This window comes from Giraffa tippelskirchi, chromosome X, assembly GCF_054371585.1.
Source record: "Giraffa tippelskirchi isolate mGirTip1 chromosome X, T2T-mGirTip1v1.2.pri, whole genome shotgun sequence".
Lineage (NCBI taxonomy): Eukaryota > Metazoa > Chordata > Mammalia > Artiodactyla > Giraffidae > Giraffa > Giraffa tippelskirchi.
This window is the reverse complement of record NC_137289.1, coordinates 137,281,766-137,304,096: the sequence shown is the minus strand read 5'-3', so window position 1 is coordinate 137,304,096 and position 22,331 is coordinate 137,281,766. Positions and strand designations below refer to the sequence as shown.

The following is a 22,331-nucleotide window of genomic DNA, read 5'->3' as shown; positions in this document are numbered from 1 at the left end:
CTGTACAAAGAAGGATTCTGTGTAACAATTATGGAGGGGAAAATAAACTGCATCTTAGAGCAACAATTTAGTAAAAAGTCAATTAAGTCAAAATGACTTAGTCACTTAAAACCGAACCTTTTTTTAAGTAAAAGAGAGAAAGCACACGAATATTGCTCTACATAAATATTTACAAAGTTTTAAGAAATAAAATGGCTTGAGGATAAGTAGAGATGGTATTTTTCTTTGGACTTTATAATGACAGCGTGGTTCTCAGACTCAAAGGAGACTCGATGCTAGGTGCCTGATTAGAGGGTGATCCCCTATGCTTCTCAGTGAAGAAATACAAAAAGTTTGAGGCCAACCAAAATGTAAAAGAGAAGAACAAACGGTGAGATGTCTGCTTCTACTACATATTAATTTAATTAGAGATTCTGTAAAATAAAATAATTAGAAAATTATTGCTTTTCCCCCAACACCCAGTCATTTCAGGAGCCAATTTTACTCAACAGATACTTCATAGATGGTTGAAACACCATTATGGATAAGGTATCTAAGAGGTTTGCTTAAAACTTCTTTATTAAAAATGAATTCATAGAATCCTGTTGTGAAAGATTCTCTGTGAGGACTGCAAAAGAATACACGATGGGGCAGACGGGAAACTGGCTTTAGAGTCGGACACGTGTGAAAGAAGAAAGGCAGAAGCCTTTCCGCTGATGTCAGTGTAGCTAAGCTGAATCAGCTTTAAGAGGCAAGAATGTTTAGAAGAGTGGAGTACAAGGTCAAAAGGAGGGAAGTGAAGAAGATTCCAGAGAAAAACATGGTCAGTGTGGTCGGGGGGTGGGGGTGGGGGGAGTGGGCACAAGGACTGACTCACTGCCTGGCCCTCTGTTAACAAGAAATGCCCTGTCTGGGAAGGGAGAAAGTAGAGAGGTGACAGGAAACCACAGAGAGTCTTTTTGCTTCCCTTCCTAGCAGATTTAGTGCCCCTTTTCAGGCTTTTATACCCCAGGTATCATAATCCTGCTCAAGTGTGAGCCCCTGAAAGGCAGAACAGAAGTGTAAAGCTGAAGCTGTGGGTCTTCTAAAAGAAAAGTCACACTGCCCAATGCATCTTCCTGCCTCAAGCGCTGAGCTGACCGCTTGGCCCTGCCAGGACTCAAGAAATGCTTGTTGTTGGGAGGAGAAATTTACCAGGATGATTTTGTCAAGAAGCTGAGAATCCAAGAACATGGGATCTGAGACAAATGCACAGGGCTGAGAGCAGAAAATAACAGCACAACGGCAGCTCTTCAAAGCAATCAAGAGTTTCAAACTGTCAGAAGCATAACTACTTTGAACTCCCCAACAGCCAAACGGGATATAACACCTAAAGCATTTATAACAGCATAACATGTAGGTTACTCAGGCTGGTGCATCTCATGGTTTCATACATGATGTTATACAGTAATTCTGAGTCTATCAACAGTACCTACCAATAGTTTTCAAATCTTTTTGATTGGCATGCTTAATAGCAGGGCAACAATTTGAACTTAAAGTTGCTAGTCAAGTATCCACTTCAAGAATATTCTTAATCAACTAAATTATACTTTGTCACAGTATCAGAAAACCACTTGGTAAGTATGCATCTAAACAGATTAACAAAAAACGGAAGTAGAGCTAAAACCCAACATTTCTCTTTCCTTTGAAGGTTATAAATTAAAGCTGGACAAACAAAATAAAACCTAAATAAACTGGACTGAGGTTTAAAACTATGGAAACCTTTCCCAAAACTGAAACATGAGGTTCATAAAAATGAAAAAACTAAAAGGATCAACAGCCCCATATCAACAGACGTCTAAGACGACTTGAGTAGACCAATGTGTAATTTTTTTTCAGAAATAATTACATTTAGTCGTTAGACATTATTTTTTTTTTTTTTTTAAAGCCAGGTAACCTTGGAGAAACGGCTGATTTCAGGTCTGGGGCAGAAAAGATGACAAGCCTGAAACATCTTATCAGACAAACCTCTTGTCAAACCAAGGAAGCCATCAAAGATTAATAAAGTCGTGTCAAAAGGATTCAGAACTGAATGAGAAAAGGACACAAATGAGACAATATGACTATCAGTAAGGAGACCTGCAGTGGACTGAAACACATCACACAGGTTTGGGGCCTCAAATTGATATATGTTATATGAATCTATGTTTCAGAGTGATGTTTTTTTAAATCAAAGCCAGGGAATCAATTTCTATTCTGAAAAGTGGTCAATTAAGGGAAAGAACCAAACATATATCCTGCTTTGCTCATATGAATTCAGGGTAACTAAATTGTTGATAACGAGAAATTTCTCTTTACAGGCATATTCTAACTAATAAATGAAGAACGAATGAGAGAATTAGACAATCGACATTTTGCAACATGTAGTGTAATCAGGGACATGGGCAATGCTCACTAACGGCTGCTAATGTTACAAAAAGGGAGACAACCAGGCTTTTTGAGAGCCCCGGAAGTATGCACAGTCCCATGAAGCACACTTGCCAATGAGGGGAATGAACCTAAGTCAAATCAACGTCTGGATTTACTGTCAGTTGGTAGGGAGAACTGCTGCTGCTAAGTCGCTTCAGTCGTGTCCGACTCTGTGCGACCCCATAGACTGCAGCCCACCAGGCTCCGCCATCCCTGGGATTCTCAGGCAAGAATACTGGAGTGGGTTGCCATTTCCTTCTCCAGTGCATGAATGGGAAAAGTGAAAGTGAAGTCGCTCAGTCGTGTCCGACTCCCAGCGACCCCATGGACTGTAGCCTACCAGGCTCCTCCATCCATGGGATTTTCCAGGCAAGAGTACTGGAGTGGGGTGCCATTGCCTTCTCCGGATAGGGAGAACAGGAAGATGGTAAATGGCTCCCAAAAGTACAGTCAACAAAACCCAGACTGTAGGAAACTCCACAAGCAAATTCTTCAACAACAAAAATAAAACTGTAAAGGAAAAAAGAAAAGATATGGGAGAGCCTAGATTAAAAGAGTCTGGAGAAGAAAATGGCAACCCAGTCCAGTATTCTTGCCTGGAGAATCCCATGGACAAAGGAGCCTGGCAGGCTACAGTCCATGAGGTCGCAAGAGTTGGACATGACTTAGCAACTAAACAGAGAGAGAGATTAAAACAGACTCAGAGACAAACAACCAATTAGAAAGTTCACACCTTTCAAATTCAAACAAATACCTTTTGAAATATTTTAACTGTGTGTAATAATTGGCCATTTGGACTGGATGCCTGATGATAAGAAAACACTGTTAAGTTATTGTAGGTGTAAAAATGATATTGTGATTATGGTTTTGAAAAGAATCATTATCTTTAAGAAATACATGCTGAAACACTTCTGGATTGTTAAAATGCTCTAAATATGCAAGGAGAAGAACAGTATTCTATACTGAGTCTAAGAGAAAAACCTAAGATAAAAATCTTAATGCTGGCGTAATCTACGCTGGTGTAATCAGTTGTTTCACAAGTGTTCAGCTAACTGTGTTATACACAGCAAGGCACCTGAAAAGGGAGATGGGAGTTACAAAGGCAACAAGTCACTAAAAATGTATGTGTGTGCGCCTGAAGTTGTTATCAATGGCACTGTGTGTGTGTGCGCTGTGCTCAGTCGTGTCCGACTCTTTGCGGCCCCATGGACTGTAGCCCGCCAGACTCCTCTGTCCATGGGATTGTCCAGGCAAGAGTACTGGAGTGGGTTGCCACTTCCTCCTCCAGGAGATCTTCCCAACCCAGGGATCAAACCTGAGTCTCCTGCATTGGTAGGCAGGTTATTTGCCATTGAGCTATCTGGGAAGCCCATTAAGGGCACTAAGTATCTACAAATATTTTTAAATAAGCAATTAACCCAAAAGTATTTTCTCTTTTTAGTGCTATAGTTTATTCTCTGTGAATAATTTATAACCAAAGTGGTGATGATCTCTCTGTAAGACATGCTTTATAAGAGAAATCTCAAGGCAGCTTGGATGTAAACTGTTTACCTTGGAGGGTGTACATACAATGCTTAATCCTAATTGCTTTGTTAAGATACACTTTCAGCTACTTAAAAACTACAATAAGCAACAAGCACAATCAAATGTATGCTTGTTCTACACCACACGTCTACAAGCATGGACCTCCGGAAAAAGCTTCAAGGCTACTTCTGGGAACATTTTCTTAATTTGAACTTTTTTTTTGGTTGCTTTGTATGTGAATGCATATGAAGAGTAAGGATATAAGTATTTTTATCTGTCATGTTTCATGTCTTTTTTTTAGCTTCAGTGAGACATAACTGACATACAACACTGTATAAGTTTAAGGTAATGATTTGATATACTTGTATATTACGAGTCCCACAGTAAGGTTAGTTAACATATTTGTCTCCTCACATAATTACCATTTTGTGGTGGTAAGGTAGTGGGGAGAACATTTAAGACTTACACTCTTAGCAGTTTTCAAGTACATAATTCAATATTGGTAACTACAGTCATCCAGATATTCCAGAACTTATTATTATAGGGAATTTGTCCTCTTTGACCAACATCTCATTTCCTCCACCCCATTCCCAGCCCCCTGATGACCACCATTCTACTCTCTTTTCCTGACTTCAGCTTTTTCAGATTCCACAATGTGATGTCCTATATCATATTTTTATCACAATATTTATCTTTCTCTGTCTGAGCGCTGAAGAATTGATGCTTTTGAACTGTGGTGTTGGGGAAGACTCTTGAGAGTCCCTTGGACTGCAAGGAGATCCAACCAGTCCATCCTAAAGGAGATCAGTCCTGGGTGTTCATTGGAAGGATTGATGTTGAAGCTGAAACTCCAATACTTTGGCCACCTGATGCAAAGAGCTGATTCATTTGAAAAGACCCTGATGCTGGGAAAGATTGAGGACAGGAGAAGAAGGGGACAACAGAGGATGAGATGGTTGGATGGCATCACTGACTCAATGGACATGAGTTTGGGTAAACTCCGGGAGTTGGTGATGGACAGGGAGGCCTGGTGTGCTGCAGTTTGTGCGGTTGCAAAGAGTTGGACATGACTGAGTGACTGAACTGAACTGTCTAACTTATTTCATGTAGCACATGCCCTCGAGATTTATGTATGGTGTAGCAAATGACAGGATTTTCCTTTCGTGGCTGAATCATATTCCACTGTATACATCTACTACATTTTCTTTATTCATTCACCTACCAACGGACACCTAAGCTATTTCCTTGGCTACTGTGAATAATGCTGCAATGAATCCTGGGGTGCAAATATCTCTATGAGATAATGATTTCATTTCCTTCTGATACATATCCAGGAGTGGAACTGCTGGATTACATGATGATTCTATTTTTAATCTTTTGAGGACCCCTCCACAGTGTTTCCAATAGTGGTTATACCAATTTACATTCTGAGTTTGGGTTTCTTGAGATGGGTTTTGTATAAGGAAGGCTGTGGTTTTGGTTGTTTAGGTGTAAAACTGATAACATGATTATGGTTTTTGACAAAGTCCTCATCTTTAAGAAATGTGTGCTGAAACATGGCAGAATGTGGTAGGTCACCTGCCTAGCCCTTGAGGCTTCACTCTCTCTGTGAGCTGGCCCTCACCTGGTATGGAAAAGCCTCGATAGGCATCTCTGTCTGTCCCTTGCTGGTACTGCCCACAGCCTTGCCAGACCTGGCCTTGTCCAGCCCTACTGAATCAGAAGCTTCAGTGTAATGAGATTCCCAGGGTACTGACACACACAGTGTCATTTGAAAAGTGCTGGTTTAAAACCACATGGAGTCCTCATCCAGGGGGTCAGAATCACCTGTGCAGCCTCCCCCTGCCTCTCCTCCCAGCCTGGGCTACATAAGAATTGGGGGCGGGGGGGCATATCTAGTTTGAAGATGGTCCCCCAGGTGACTCCACACCACCACCCTCCTTAACACCCCTTTTAGGAAGGAGGAACATAAGCCTACATTGAACAGTGGGGTTGGGGGGTGCTGGCAGACCCTGGGCCTGATGATTTCTGAGGTACCTTTGAGGGCTATGAGCCTACAAGTCCACAGAAGTGCCACTAGCAAGAGAGGAGTGAGCAGGATCATTAATGCCAGGCAGATTGCCCTTCCTCAGCATTCATGGGGGGAAATTCACTTCATCCTCATGTAAAATGAAACAAATCCATATGCTCAACCAGTCCCTCTCCCTGAAAGGAGCTGGAATCCCAAGTCCCTATCACAGATCTAATCATACTGGATTTCAGCCTGTGTCCCCTACTGCAGTGAGAGCCACAGGAGGGCAAGAGAGCACACCGGCTGTGTCTGCCCCTAGAGACCCAGTGCTGGCCTAACACCTGGCATATAGTAGGAACAGAATAAACAATTGCTGGATAAAAATATACTCAAACTCTTGGTGCCAGTTGCCTTTGTCCTCATCACATCATTTAACTATAACAACCACTCTGTGACAGATTATACTTTCCAAGATGGCTACAGCAAACTTTCCCATCCCTCATGCTCTTCCAGAATGTGACCCCAGGCAACAAGGGAAATCTAACCTCGATTGCTGGGCCTCTGAATTTGGGCGGGCTTGTGAACACTCTGACCAGGCGAGTACAGGAAAATGATGCTGTGTGACTTCTGAGGCAGAGTGACAAAAGGCTAATATGCAATTTCCAAGCCACTCGCTGGCTCGGAAAGAGATGGTCAAGTTATAAGGAAGCCTAGGCAATACATGTCACATGTAGGCATTCACCACAGAACTGCTGAGTCAGCCGAGCCCAGGCCAACATGGAAGTGTCAGAGGCTTCAGACGATTCCAGCTTTTCCACTGTCGTCTTCCCGTGTTCCAGTCTTTCCAGATGAGGCCCCAGACTCTGTGGAGCTGAGACAAGCCATCCCTACCAAGTCTTGTCCCAATTCTTGACCCACAAAAATCCATGAGCATAATAAAATGGCTGTCTGGAGGTGCCAAGTTTGGAGTAGTTTGTTACACAGCAGTAGTAACTGATACACACTCTATGAGGTGTCTATTGTGGTACCAAATTTATGAAGAATCTGGTTCCCAGAGAGGTCAGATATCCTGTTCAAAGGTGGGAAACTGATATCCCAGTTGCCAGCCAGTCCAAATTCAAAGCCTGTTTTCTTGCCCCCATTCCTCCTTATATCTTTTCAATCAATGAAGATTTTCTGAGATGTAAGCTCCAGACACTGTGGCTACACAGATAAGAATGTGAAGATAATCAAAATGTGCACATGAATACAGATAGTATGCCCAAATATGAAACCAGGCCAGATTAGGCCAGCCTACTCTCATAAATCCTGAGCTGACATTTTCTTGAACAGAACAGCTCTTTGATCCAGTAAGTATTTACTGAGAGTCTGGGGGAACAGGGCCACTGGGTGAGACAACATGAATATGAGTCAGAGGTCCAACACAGGAAAAAAGCCAGGAATGGATGAAAAAAAGAAGGTAGGCCAGGGACTACTCTGGTAGTCCAGTGGCTAATACTCTGTGCTAACAATGCAGGGGGCCTGGGTTTGATCCCTGGTCAAGGAACTAGATCCGATCAGGGAACTAGATCCCAAATGTCACAACCAAGAGTTTTCATGCTGCAACAAAGACCCAGCGCAGCCAAATAAATAAATACTAAAAAAAGAAGAAGAAGAAGAAGGATGGCTATTTACTTCTCTGACATTAGTTAAAAAGAGGATACATGGGGGACTTCCCTAGTGGTCCAGTGGCTAAGACTCTGAGCTCCCAATGCAGGGGGCTCGGGTTCGATGTCTGGTTGGGGAACTAGATCCCACATTCCCCAACTAAGACCCAGCACAGCCAAACAAATAAATAAATAAAGAGGATACAGGGGGACACATTCCAAGAGCAATATAAAGATGTAAAGATGAGAGTACACGAAGAAGCAGACACCTTCCCTTACACAGGAATCAAGGTCATCTGTTGGTTATGGTCAGGTGAGGAGGAGAATCTGAGGAGCTTGAGAAAACAATCTAGGATGAGTTCAGTGCAAAATGCACATGGGAGTTTCTTTTGCACTGTGTGTATGTTAATTTACAGAAAAAAACAAAGGAGTGGGAGAGGTGAGTGGAAGCATTGGTTGAGTGGCTGTGAGGACCCAGCAGAATGGGAAAAAAACCCTTACCCTACCCCTGCCAACTCTCCAGAGCCAATGGCAGGGCCAGAGGCAAGCATGGCATGGGCACCCCAGGGCTTGCCCCGGGAGGAGAAAAAGGATCAGAGGTGAGCTGAGTGGCCTCCAGTAACTAATTGAGGGAAAGTGTGTGTGAGGGAGGCGGGGAGGGTATTCAATGCGTACCAGGAGCCAAGGTGGCAGGAACCAGGCTGGGAGTGGGGGTCATGGAATAGGGGACATGGCAGCAGGTGGAAAGATGATGATGGCTGACCAGCTACACAAGGCTGGGGATCCAGAGGCTGAAAGTGCACACCCTATGAGGACACAGGCAGGGAGCTCTGCAGAGCCAGACAAAATGGCAGATGGTGCTGAAGCGCTAAAGGAAAGAGACAAGGCAGTAACCAAGGACAGGGGCTCCTCCTCCATATTTCTCCCCTCCCAACATCTCTCATCTACACAACATTTCTTTCCAGAATTCCCTTCTCAAAAGACTTTCCAGAACACTGTCACCATGGAATGGGAGACTGTCTATCCATACAAGTCTCCTAGTGTTAGTGGCCTTCAGAGGATCCCAAGGTTAAACCTCTCTTGGAAATGACAGCTATTTCTCCAAACACACCTAGAACTAGCACTACACGAAACAAATAAGCTGAATTTACCAGTCCATGAGGGGACTGTGCCTCCATGAATGTTAACATACCCTTGGGGTCAACCACATCATAGGTCTGAAATCAATATCAATTGTGCAATTGCCTTTGAAAGAAAGTAGATGTCTGGCAAGGCTCCCATTCTTGATTCTAGAACTCAAAGGCCACCACCATGTAGCACAGGTTTGACATTAACAAGCTCAAATGCATTGATACCCATCCCCCAGCCCACGTGCAAGTGGACAGTCCTGGTTCCCATCACTCACACACTCTTCCCCAGAGGGCATGATGCATATTCTCACCGACAAACCCTGTTTCTTATTCTCCACAACACAAAACATCCTCCATCTTCATGGTTTGAGGTCAACTTCAAGCCTCATCTTGAGATACCCACCAATATATTCTCACTATTGCAACATTAACTACCTAAATCACGTCTATCAGACACTGCCTTTAACATCTTCTGAAATATTGTCTTCAACTGGGGGTTGGTAAGCTTTTTCTTAAAGAGTGAAATAGTAAATATTTTAGGCTGTGTGGGCCATATATGCTGTTCCAACTACTCAACTGTGAAATACAGCAAGAAAGCAGTCTTGAACAACACATAAATGAATGGGCATGGCTGTGTTCCAATAAAACTCTACTTACAAAAAGAATCAGCAGACCAGATTTGGCCTATAGGTCAGTTTGCCATCCCCTGTCTTGGACTGTTATTTTAATTCAGCTCTTAAATTGTATATCCTGCCACCTCAAAACAAATTTAAGTTCCTATAAAGAAGGGACCCAGTATTAAATATCTTCATTTACTCTTAGTCCTTATCTGGCACAGTGCTACACACGGAAGGAACAGATACATTTTCTAAAAAAGCCTTTGAGTATATGTTGAACGATGGACTACACATCACACCTGGACTCTATCTGGCATTTAAGCATGTACACTGATGGTCCAAACATAAATTTCTAAGGAGTAACTTAACTGAATTATGTGCCAGAAAGTATTTTTTCTAATTTTCCCAGTCTGCTCTTTTGCCAGATTTTTTTTTCTTCTAGTCGTTTCTACAGATAACTTAATACCCTCATTCTACCAGTAACTTAATCAGACTGGCACATTGCATGAGCTATTTGACATCAGTAGCAAGATTTAGGCAGGTTCTCTGTAGATGCCCACTTAAGCATTCAGTTTCCCTCATCATATCACAGGAACACAGAGAGAGAAAGATTTGCACAGCTAAAAGGAAAGCTTTCGGGGGCGGGAGGGGGGGAGGAGATGAAATCTATCGCCACTGTTCTGCACAGAAGCAAACATGAAATAATTACACGTAACCAAAATAAAATTAACTTCACAGTGGGTTAGTGACAGTTCCTGTCAGATGCTTCTAGCTCACTTCTAAATCAATAACTGCCAAAAGAGAGAAAAGAAAGGAGACATCTTCTGAGGAATTTCAAATATTCAATCAACTACATCATCCCCCCCCCAAAAAAAATCCCTGCTTTTGATTAAGGTAGATCCCATATATAGAGCAAAAAAGTAATTATGTTCTTTCAGAATGAAATGATAAACAAGTCTCAGAAAGCCTGAGACCTCTCTTCTTGGCAGTAGTGACCTTCCATGGCAAGACAGTCTAAGGACTTCCTTTTACCACTTCAAACAAAGGCAAGAGCAGCTCAGCACGGGCAACCCTCATCTGCTTAGCGAAAAGTTCATCCAACAACCGACTCTTCTCCGAACTTGTCCTCCCCTGCTTTCACGGCCTATTGAGAGGTCCAGGTGCATCAGATGGGGGGCTCGCTTCATCCTCCTTCAAAGCCTTCTGGGCTGGGGGTGTGGTGGGGACCGCAGTGAGAGTGATGGTGCTACTCATGGGGTAAGGCGGGATCCGGCCTTGATACAAGCTCAATAGACTGTGGGATCCGCAAGCCCAGGGAGGGACCAGAGATTTGGGAGCAGAGGGGAGATACAATCACACACAAAGGTTCTCGGAAGACACCTGTGGCAGGAGCGGGATGCATGGACAGAGTCTGTAGGTGGCAGACAAACCAGTTAGATGGCCAAGCAAGAAGCGGGGTGAGGAGCAGAGAGGAGCCAGGGGAATCTCTACAGGAACAGAGTGCTTGATTAAGAGACATTTCCAGGATTAAAAAAAAGTCTACAAACAAGGACCTCAATATTTTGTAATAACTTATAAGGGAAAAGAATCTGAAAAAGAATACACACACACACACACACACACACACACATGAAAAAGAATACACACACACACACACACACACACACACACACACACACACACACACACACACACACACACACACACACACACACACACACACACACACACACACACACACACACACACACACACACACACACACACACACACACACACACACACACACACACACACACACACACACACACACACACACACGGGCTTCCCAGGTGGCACAGTGGTAAAGAATCCAGCTGCCAATTCAGGAAATGCAGGTTCAATCTCCGGGTCAGGAAAATCCCCTGGAAAAGGAAATGGCAACCCACCCCAGCATTCTGCCCTGGAAAATTCCATGGACAGAGGAGCCTGGCAGGCTAAAGTCCATAGGGTCATTAGAGCTGGACATGACTAAGCACACACACACACACATGCACACATGTACGTAACACATAGCTGAATCACTGCACTGTACACCTGCAACTAACACAACATTGTAAATCAATTATGCTTCCATTTCTTTTGAAGAATGGAAACAAAATGTTCATAATACTTTACTGATTTAAAGAGGAGGTTAAAATCTATAATAAAAACGTCTACATAAACACACAGCATTCTAAGAAATGTGAGTGTATGTTAAAATATTCCTATTTTAAAGAAAAAATGACACCTTTTCTCCACATCAATACCAAACTTCCTGAATTCTACTTTTGTAACTGTAGTAAATTTCTTTAAAGAAAAACAAGAGTGGGGTGGAAATGCTTTCTAGATAATCTGAAACAAAGAATCAAAGGCCTGAAAAACAAATCAGATAGTCATAGAGCTAAAGGAAAATAAGTTCAGACCTTGCTTTAAAAAAGTCTCTAAAGAGGAAGACTTGCCTCCAAAGCTTTTCTCAGTCAAAATCCAAAATTCTCAATGATCTCCTAGGTATTCCATCATCATATCCTAATGCATTCCACATATGTTGAAGCAGCTCTTGAGAATTCGTGTAGTAAAATAAAAATATATTGAATAATTAGGATCAGAAAAAATACAGTTAAAAGGTAAAGAGCCAGGAAAAGTTAAGGTATCAGTAGATATGGTATATGATTACCATATAGAGACCAACCACTTCGTCAAGCCAATTGGCTTTTAGTTTTCTAAGAGCCAAATCAAAAAGGGAAACACGATCAAACTATACAGTTTACAGAGTTCACAGAAGCGGTGGCAGGGGTTGGGGAACCCAAAGAAAAACTAACTGGCACAAAGAACTTTGCGTGTGGGGCTTCATATAGCACTGTGTTTTCAAGCCAAGGGCAAACCAGGTCACAATAAGACTTTTTTTTTTAAATGCAACAGTGTTGGGAAAAAAATATCAGAAAACATTTCATGTAGCAAATGTTTTCAGTGAAATGAGTATTTCAATTATACTAACGATGAGTGTGTGCACCAGCTTGCAATGTAAAATATATTCCTTACTGGGAGATAAGGTCACAAAAATTTGAAAGAGAGGAACTTCCCTGGTGGTCCAGTGGCTAAGACTCCAAGCTCCCAATGCAGGGAGCCCAGGTTTGATTCCTGGTCAGGGAACTAGATCCCACATGCCACAACTAAGCGTTCACATGCCAGAACTAGAGATCCTGCATGCTGCAATGAAGACTGAAGATCCTACATGCTGCAACTAAGACCCAGGACAGTCAAATCAATAAATATTTTTTAAAATCTGAAAAAGAGCAAAAGAAATACTAAGTGGACTAAATTTCCAGCCTGGCCCGTGCCTGTTCCCTCCTGCCTGGCTCCAGGTGGTAAGGAATGAACTACCCCCACTGTACCATGTCGTGGTCCTGACCCATCCTCTGCCAGTCATTCCCTTTGGCCTTTGACTCTGTCCAATGCTTCTGCTTGCAACCTTCTAGGCCATCCCTCAGTGGTGGCACCTCTGGCCAAGTATGACAGCTTGGATTCCTCTCTCTTGCTGGCCCCTCAACCTTCTAGCACCTGCCTCTGAATCCCCTGCCCTTTCACTGCCCAGCCCCATCCCAATCTCTCTCCTGTGGAAGCATTCATCCCACAGGGCACAGGAGAAACAGAAGAGTACCTTTTCCTGCCAGCTCCAGCTGTATCTTTTCCAGTTTCGCCATATTCCTTTTGAAAATGTGAACCAACGACTTAAATACCCATGTTTCTAGCACCGCTATTCACAACACCCAAAGGTGGAAGCAAGTGTCCGTCAGCTGGTGAATGGATGAGCAAAATGTAGTCTCTCTATACAGAGGAATGAAGTTCTGACACGTGATAAACATGGATACCCCTTGCGGACATTAGGCGAATGAAAGAAGCCAATCACAAAAGGACAAATATTATATGATTCCACTTAGACGAAGGACCTAGAACAGGCAAAATCATAGAGACAGAAAGTAGAATAGAGGTTATCAGGGGTTGGGGGGGGAGCGGTACTGGAGAATAATGGAAATAGAGAATGGGGATGGTGGTAAAACACCGTGGATGTACTTGATGCCACTGATTTCTACATTTAAAAGGGTTAAAATGGCCATCATTATGTTATTGATATTTTGCCACCATAAAAAAAAATGACCTCAGTCCAATCACAAGAAAATCCACTGTGAGGGACATTCAATAAAATAATGATCAATACTCTTCAAAACTGTCAAGGTCACGAGAGATGAGGAAGACTGAGGAATTGCCAACAGATTGCAGGAGACAAAGGAGAAATAACAACTCAGGGCAAGGTAGGACCCTGAATGGGATCCTAGAACCCCAAAAAAAGGACATCAGTGGAATGGTGAAATTAAATAAAACTCTTAGTAAATATTAATAGTATTACACCAATGTTGATTTCCTGGTTCTGATAACAATACTGTATCATGCAAGGTGTTAACATTAGGGGAAGCTGAGTGAGGGATATATGGAAACCATATTATTTTTGTATCTTTTCCTTAAGTCTAAAAGGAAATTAGAAGTTTAAAAAAATCTGTTTAATCAATACCTCATTTAAAAAAATAGTGTAACATACAGATGTGTGGTCACAAATCCTTACCCTGAAGGTGGTCAGTTCCTATGTGAAGAACCCAAATCAGAAAAGAATACTTCAGGACTTACCTGGTGGTACAATGGATTAAAGTCCGCCTGCCAATGGAGGGGGCATGGGTTCAATCCCTGGTCCAGGAAGATTCCACATGCCACGGGGCAACTAAGCCCATCCCATGCACCACAACTACTGAGCCTGTGCTCTAGAGCCCAGGAGCCGCGACTACTGAAGCGTACATACCCATGCCCATGCTCCACAACAAGAGAAGCCACCACAATGAGAAGTCCATGCACTGCAACTAGAAAGCAGCCCTCACTCGCCACAACTAGAGAAAAACCCACACAGCAACAAAGACCCAGCATAGTCAAAAATAATAAAATTATATATAAATAAAAACCAGAGCTGCAAATCAGTAATAAATCTGACCAAAAAAAGAAAAAGAGAAAAGAATACTCCAGGGATGGTGGTGGGGCAGGGGACAGATGGGTAGCACTTGAAAAACCAAGCAGAGTCCATCTACCTGAGAGTTAGCCAATTAACGTAAGTGAACTGAACACTAGTTTCCTGTTATCTGGATGGAGTGTAAATGTGCTGGCATGGGAACCTTAGCAAGAACCACACATAAAAATCAAGGAAGACCAGCAGTCTACCCACTGCAGGAAGGGAGGCCAGGACTCCATCAGGGTTCACGCTGCCCATGAAAGAAGGGCCTGTCCCCTCCCGGTGCGCTGGGGGAATCCTCCCAGTGGAGACCACGACATCTGCCTTGACTGTCTCCCGCCTGACCAGAGAGCTCGAGCCTAAGGGACAGGCGGGCTTTCCGTGAGCCTGCCTGCTGACAAGTGGCCATGTGAGCGGGCCCAATCGGTCTGAGACTTGCTCTCCCTGTAACATACCTCCCAGTCATGTGACTGTGGGAAAGAACATGCAAGGTTCCCATAAACTGTTTCCTAAAATAATCTGACAAGCCTTCAAACCCCAAACCAGTCTAGGTCAGTTTACAACGGATCATTTCTTAGGATTGCTGAGAACACATCTGCAGTTCCATGCACATGCGCCGGGTCGTCTACACTCCCCAGGGCAGAGCACCTCTAGGATGGGGTCTCGAGCTGGGCCACTCTGCTCTCCAGAGAGAGCCCTTTGGGCAGTGACAACCCTCCCCTGGGCCACCAAGTGTCCCCAGTGAACCCCTAGGGGGTTTCAGGGCTGGAGTGTACTGGATGCCTAAAACGTGACCCAGGTCTCCAAGCTGACTCAACAGTGAAATCAACACAAAACACATGACAAAAAAGCCCAAGCTCTTATTTTCTTTCGGGCCAGATGTAATCAACCCCATCTTCTATTTTCTTCCTCCCAAGGGGCAAACTCGTCTGTCATTTCCTGTCCTCGTCCCCCTGCTTCCTCATTACTCTCTTCTCGCTCAGCCCAGCTGTTCCCAGCCATCCCGACTCCCCGCTCGCCTTCAAGGCCACCCTTGACCTTTGCACCCTTGGGAGGGTAGCCCTTGGTGACAGTCCTAGCTGGACCATCAAGACTCCAGGGCAGGCCTACAAAGAAACAAGATATCTGAGAAACTTCACCGCCTGCCAGGCTAAGAGAAATCTCCTTCTCAACTTCCTCAAACTCTGCAAAGATGGAAGCCATCTCCCACACAGGCTGCCATCAAAATGACTGCCCTTTGCCCTGACCAGATGTGGAAATCAGGAAAAGCAATGCATCCAGTGTGGTCAGCAGAGCAGTGCCCACCCTCCCCCCACCGGGATGCTCACACTGTTATCCCCGGAACCTGAGAACACATGGCAGAGGGACATTCAAGTTGCAGATGGAATTAAGGTTCCTAATCAGCTAACCTTAAAATACCAGTGGACCAGTGGACCTAATATAATCCTGAGGCTCCTTAGAAGTCTAAACTGGGGGCAAAGAGAGGGTGACAGTGATGCAACATGAGGAGAATAGGACCCACTGTTGCAGGCTTTAAAGATGGAGAAAGGGGACCATGAGCCAAGGAAGATGAGTGGTCTCTAGATACTGGAAAAGGCAAGGGAATGGAATTCTCCCTAGAGTTCCCAGAAAGGAACTGGGAACACATTGATATTAGTCCAGTGAGAGCCACATCAGACTTCTGACCTACAGAACAGTAAGATGATAAATTTGGGTTGCTTTAAGCCACTAATTTTATGGAAATTTATTATGGCAGCGATAGGAAATAAATACAACTGGCTATCAAACTTAAGTAAACTGTCTATGCAAAGTCCCCAGCACTTTCCAGTTGCCTCTCTGGAAGGCCTGACTCCACGCCCTGGCTGCCATTGGCCTCCATTCTCTCAGACCTTTCCTCCAAAGAAACCAGTGCCCAGGGATGGCAAACACACATGGTTTTGTGTCACAGGGCCATTTTAAATGGAACAGTTCGCCTGTGCCATTTTTATGAGGTATCTGCTTGACACAGATCTTTAAAAAGAAAACCCACTCAGAGTTATTTCTGTAACTGAAGGTGGGCAAGAATGGGGATAGTAAAATGAGATTATTATTTAAGAAATGAGCAATGGAAGTTAAACCTATTCTTACCTATCACTGAATTCATCAATTCACAACTAAGTATGGTGATGACAATTTCCATTTGAGACCATCCCAATGCCACAGTGCGAGGGTGGGAGTCTCAGTGTGGCTTTCCAACGGCCTCAAAACTGGTGCATTCCCATCTGTGCCAGTTTTTGGTTTAACCAGTGCTATAAACTTACCAAGTGCCAGATTTCACTCTTTTCAACCTATTTTTCTTGCGACAAATACCCTAAACGCAAGCAGAATTCTCCCGAATAGAGGGTGGGGGTAAGGCAGGGAAGCCACATGGCAGTCAGTCTCCATCTTTCCATAGATTTGGATCCTCCTTCCAACTGGCTGGGAGTGAGGGCTCAAACTCTAACAGCATCCAACTGGCAATGGTCTTGCTCAGTGATTCCTCTTCCCCAGGCTTGAAAATAGGACTAACAACAGCTGGCCTAAAAATAAAAAGCCATGATTTCCAATGCCAGAAAAGTGAGGCCATTTAAGCTCTATTTTTAGCAAGTCTTAGTTACCTGGGAAGCTGCATATGGCCCCTATAATTCTCCAAAGCATGAAAGCATTGAAAGATTGAAGTGCCTGCAGAAAGTGGGTTGGGCCCCTGATGAGTGTTCACATGCTCGACCCCATCGGCTTCCCCAGGGACTGGAAATCATGCTGCCATCTCTTCTCCATCAGCCATGGCGAAACTATCAAGCCAAATGAGAGGGGAGTTTTCACCACCAATTTGTGACATTGGAGACATTATGTTTTTGACAAGAGGGCATTTTCTAAGCAATTACTCCCTAGGGAGGAAGAAAAGCATCCAGAAGCAAAAAGTCAGAGACCGGGGTCAGGCTAACAATAAAGTCCAGCAAGAGGAAAAGAGAAGAAAAACATCGTGTGGCTCAGGGTGCACAGGGGACCAGTGACACTTCCCTAAAATGCAGGATGAGAGCCCTGCAGAAATGAGCTTGCAGGCTCCCTTATCGCAGCTCGACTCTGCACAGCCCAGGGCACCTGCACACACTTCATTATGTCCCCGGACGGAAGTGTGGCAAGCCTGAATGCAGACTACAACTGAGAAAGATCAAGGAGAAAATTGCTGGGGTGGACTCAGGGCAAGGAACCTTGGAGGAGCAGCAGAGCAAGCCAGCCTGCCGGCTGCCTCAAGGACAGAGCACGCCCCACACCAGAAGCCACCACTGGTCTTCTCTTGACAAGTTCATTGTGACACAAGTGTCTACTAATGGCTGATCTAGAACCCCAGGAAGATGCACTCTGTGTGTGAAGCTGAAGGGGTCTGGGCCCGAGGGCTGTCGTGCTGGCTAGATTCTACAGAGACCACGTCACAGATCATCATTATCCATTTTTTTAGGTCTTTCAAAAGAGAAATGCTTTCAAAGACACAAATACACCTTACAAAACGATAGGCCAATGGCAGAGAAGACTCTTTAAGCGGCACTGACTCTCTCTCCCTGGCACTTGATCACATGCAATGTGCGGAGGAGACAGGAATAACCGATGCCGTTAAAGATCAATTTCCGGCCCAGTTTGGGGAAACGAGACTCTGGCTTGAGAGTCATACATCATCCCTTGTTTATAGTCATTTGACAGATATTTTTCTTTTACTGTTCATTCTGGCTGAGACAACGGCCAGGTGCAGGGATACCAGCATGGAGGAGACGGCCATGGTCTTCAACTTGGGGCTGAAGGAATGACAGTCCACGGAGCAAGATTTATGGGGTCCCTGTGGTCCCTGGTGGGGCCTCCTGAGCTAGCACATGCCCAGTGCCCTCTCCCCAAGTGGTGACCCTTCTCCTGCGCATCCAGAAGTATTCATATTCGAGTCAGGGGTGGGGAGGAGGGAGGAAGGGGAAGGGGGGTGATGTCTGGCTACAACAAATCGGATGTCCTTGTGTTTTCCAGCAGATCGAGTAAAGCAAAGATAACTAAGATGTCTCATGATCTCTCCTCAAAAATAAATTACTCATGCCCAACTGGTAACTTCTTCCCGTTCATAACTATAAACCCGGGGAAGCGATCTCCTGACTGGCACATGCGTGGATTAGTCCAGCCCAGTGTGCTCTGCCCTTTCATCTCCTAAGCAAGAACTCATCAGCTCCAGGCTGAGAGCCAAGATTCCCCAGGACCATGCCTGGGACAATATGGACAGAAGAGACCAGACAAAGACCTAGAAGAGACCAAGGAGGGCAGGGTGGCAATAGGAAGGTGCCCATGATGGTGCTGTGGGAGCCAGCAGATTGAGTCTCATGGTGCCATGAGACTGGCAGGCTCCTAAATTAGCATCACACAAAGTCTTCCCTACTTTACATAGCAAAATTGGTGCACAGAAATTTGACATATTATCGACTTAGCAACTCCTCTCCCATAATCAGAAGGAAGCATTTGATAGCAGGGAAGAAAACAAAGATTCCTAAAACTTTTAGACAGGGACCTGAGCTAACACAGAAATCAGGCGAGGCCCTACCCCTTCCCCTTGCCCCTCCCCTTGCACCCCAATCCCCTACCTTCTCAAGGAGGGAGGAAATTCGCTTTTCCATAGCACTCCCTAAACTGGCCCTGGTTTTACTTCTCTATATCCCACCCCTAAAAGGATTGATTCAGAACTCTCCAGTCATGCTACACCTTTAAATATCTTTTCCTACTATGGAAGTTCCACCACCTGGTGCTCTTGACAGGATCATTGATTTTAAAACACTGACTCCCACGGTACACCCAGTCAAGAGCCAACACACATGTGTCAGCTGCCAAGGTCAACAATGGTCTAAAGAAAGTGCAGCAGACACTGGTAGTGTTCGGTGCTCAAATTAAATCTCAGATGAGTAGGGAGAGCCTAGGATATTGGAAACTATTGGGATTTCTCACTCGAGGGCCAGGCAAACACATGATGGGCCTAAGGTTATCAGAGGAAAACCAACATATCAATCCTGCGGGGTGTAACTGGGACATCCAAAGGAGAGTGACCTGGAGTCCATCATTAAAGAGCAGTTCCATCTAGAGGCTCAAAGTCCTGGTGACCTGCAAAGTTTTAGCAACTTTTAGCAACTTTAGAAGTAACAGTACTTCTGCCCCATCAAGCAGAGACAATCTGGTTGTAATTTCAGGAGAGAATTCAAACTCTTAAAGTTGGGGTGTTTGAAGGCCCACTCAGTGGTCTCCTGGGGTGGAGACTCTGGGCTTCCATGGTAGCTCAGATGGTAAAGCATCTGCCTGCAATGTGGGAGACCTGGGTTCAATCCCCAGGTCGGGAAGATCCCCTGGAGAAGGAAATGGCAACCCACTCCAGTACTCTTGCCTGGAAAATTGCATGGCTGGAGGAGCCTGGTAGGCTACAGTCCATGGAATTGCAAAGAGTCGGACACGACTGAGCAACTTCACTGGCACTGGTGTCCTGGGGTGGAGACAGGCTACCCAAGAGCATGAGAACAAAGGCACAAGCCTGATTATCTCTAGCAATGGACTGTCAGTCCCGCTTGTGTCTGGGAGGCAACAGGGCATGGTAGGGAACATGACAAACTGAACCCCCATGCTGGCCCATCTGAACAGATGTACCACAACTGCAGCAAAACAAGAACAGCAGCCCAAGGTTTCCCCAAGACCCAGCATTTCAGAGCAGTCAGCGGTCTAAAATGTCATGAGAAAACTCAATCTGATTCTCAAACATGAGCAGTTCCAGATTTGTAGAACACCTCAGGGCACTTTGAGACAGCTGGTGCGACTCTCACAGCTCCAAAGATCCTGAGATTATTTTCTACACTGAATTTCCAGGACACCCCCACAGCAAGGACCCTTCCCACAACCTTCTTACTCATTAGCCCAGTATTCTCAGCTCCTGCTTTCGGTCCACACGACCGAGTCCAGCGCTCCATTTTAAGATGCTCTGAATTCATTGGAGAGATAAGTATTGATTTATGTTATTTCCACATTCTGACAGAAGAAAAATTTTATTATTTCAGATGATTCAAACTGGGTTATTTTCCAAAATGTCTGTGTATCTCTTAACACTGATATAAATATTTGCAGTTTTCCACCAAAGAGACAAACTCAGGGACTGGTAAATAGATCCCACCATAGTTCTCATGGTCCCTCCTTCTCTCCATGCTGTCTTAGTTTGGGGTGCTAGAAGAATACCATAGACTAGGTTACTTAAACAAACATATATTCCTGATGATTCTGGTTCAAGATCACGGTGCCAGCATGTCAGATTCTGGTGAGAAGCCTCTTCCTGGTTTCCTCATATGGTGGAGGAAGAAGGGGGAGGGGTGTGGGGGACAGAGAGAGGAAGCAAGCTCACTCTCTCTTCTTATAAGGGCACTAATCTCATCATGAAGGTTCCACTCCCATGATCTAATAATATTCCAAAAGCCCCACCTTCAAATACCATCACACTTGGGATTTAGGGTTTCAACATTCGAATTTTGTAGTAACAAAAACATTCAACATTCAGTTCATAGCACATGCCCAAAAAATCTGTGAGTATGTGTGTGTCTGTCTCTGTATGCATCTCTCTCTCTCTCATGCACACGGGAGCACACACACACACACACACACACACACGCACACACAAAATAGATGAAAACATGAGGTGGAGGGCAAAAGATACCAGGAAGGTATCTGATCAGTGCACCTACTGTGGGCACAGAATATATGATGAGGGGGTCTTCACACACAAGCGGGCTGTGCCAGTGTGCCAGTGTGGCCTTTTATTGCTGTATATTTGTAACTCATTTGAGCCTCTACTCTGTGCCAATAAAAACATTCACCACGTATTTAATCCTAGTGATGCTAGTGGCTCTGTTAGCTTTTCTGAGGAAACTACAAGCATAACAACAGGGAAGTGGCCTTTGGGAAAGGAATGTGGCCAACAGAAGATGGACGGAGGACACTCACTCATGAGAGAAGACATAGACCTCAAAAAGTTTTCTTTTGTGATTATTTAGATATGCAAACCCCAAGAACCACAAAGTACAAGAAAACAAAGTCCCATCTTCAGCAAGTTCACCAGTTCTGACAATTTAACACTTTTAAAATCTATCCATGGGCAAGAGATGGGAAAAAATGCAGTCACGTGATACAGTAGAGACTAACTATCATCTCCAAGCATCCCTTTCCTCCTTTAGAAATGGAGCCCTTCCATCCCTCCATGGTAGACATCATAATGCCCTCCCCAATATGTCCACATGCTAATTCCCAGAGCCTGTGAGTATGTGACCTAACCTGGCAAAAGGGATTGTGCAGATGTGATTAAGCTTGAGATGAGAGGATCTTGAGATGAGGGGATTATCCTGGATGATCTGGAGGAGACCAGCATCATCACAAGGGTCTTTCAAGGATGGAAGAGAGAGGCTCAAGAGATAGAGAAGGAGATGTGATGACAGACACAGAGGTGGCCAAATGTTGAGCAGAATGGGAGCTGCAGAAATGTTTATACTCTGGGAACACACATTGTGAAAACCAATTAGGCATTCTCTTCTAAAGCTCACATCCTCTCTTCAATGAATACGGTGTTCTCTCCTTCATTATTAGTTTGTTTGTTCACTTCTTTGTTGGGAACATGCTGGTACAACCACTTTGGAAATCCACCAACTTGCAACCCAGCAAAATCACTCCTCGTCATACACCTTTCAAGGACGTATTTCACATGGGCACCTGGAGACAATGATCAGAATGGTGACAGGACACCCATTCACAGTAGCAAAAATGGGAAGCAATGCAAAAGTCCATCACCAAGTGAAATGAAAAAGCCACAATGGCACATTCAAACAATAGAAGATCAGACAG

The 22,331-nt window shown here is 44.4% G+C and overlaps 1 protein-coding gene across 6 annotated transcripts in view; it reads right to left on the bottom strand.

Annotated features, from left to right (window-relative positions):
- SH3KBP1 (SH3 domain containing kinase binding protein 1) overlaps positions 1-22,331 on the bottom strand; it is a 350,398-nt gene that overhangs the window by 314,424 nt on the left and 13,643 nt on the right. The gene's annotated exons all lie outside the window — the stretch shown is intronic.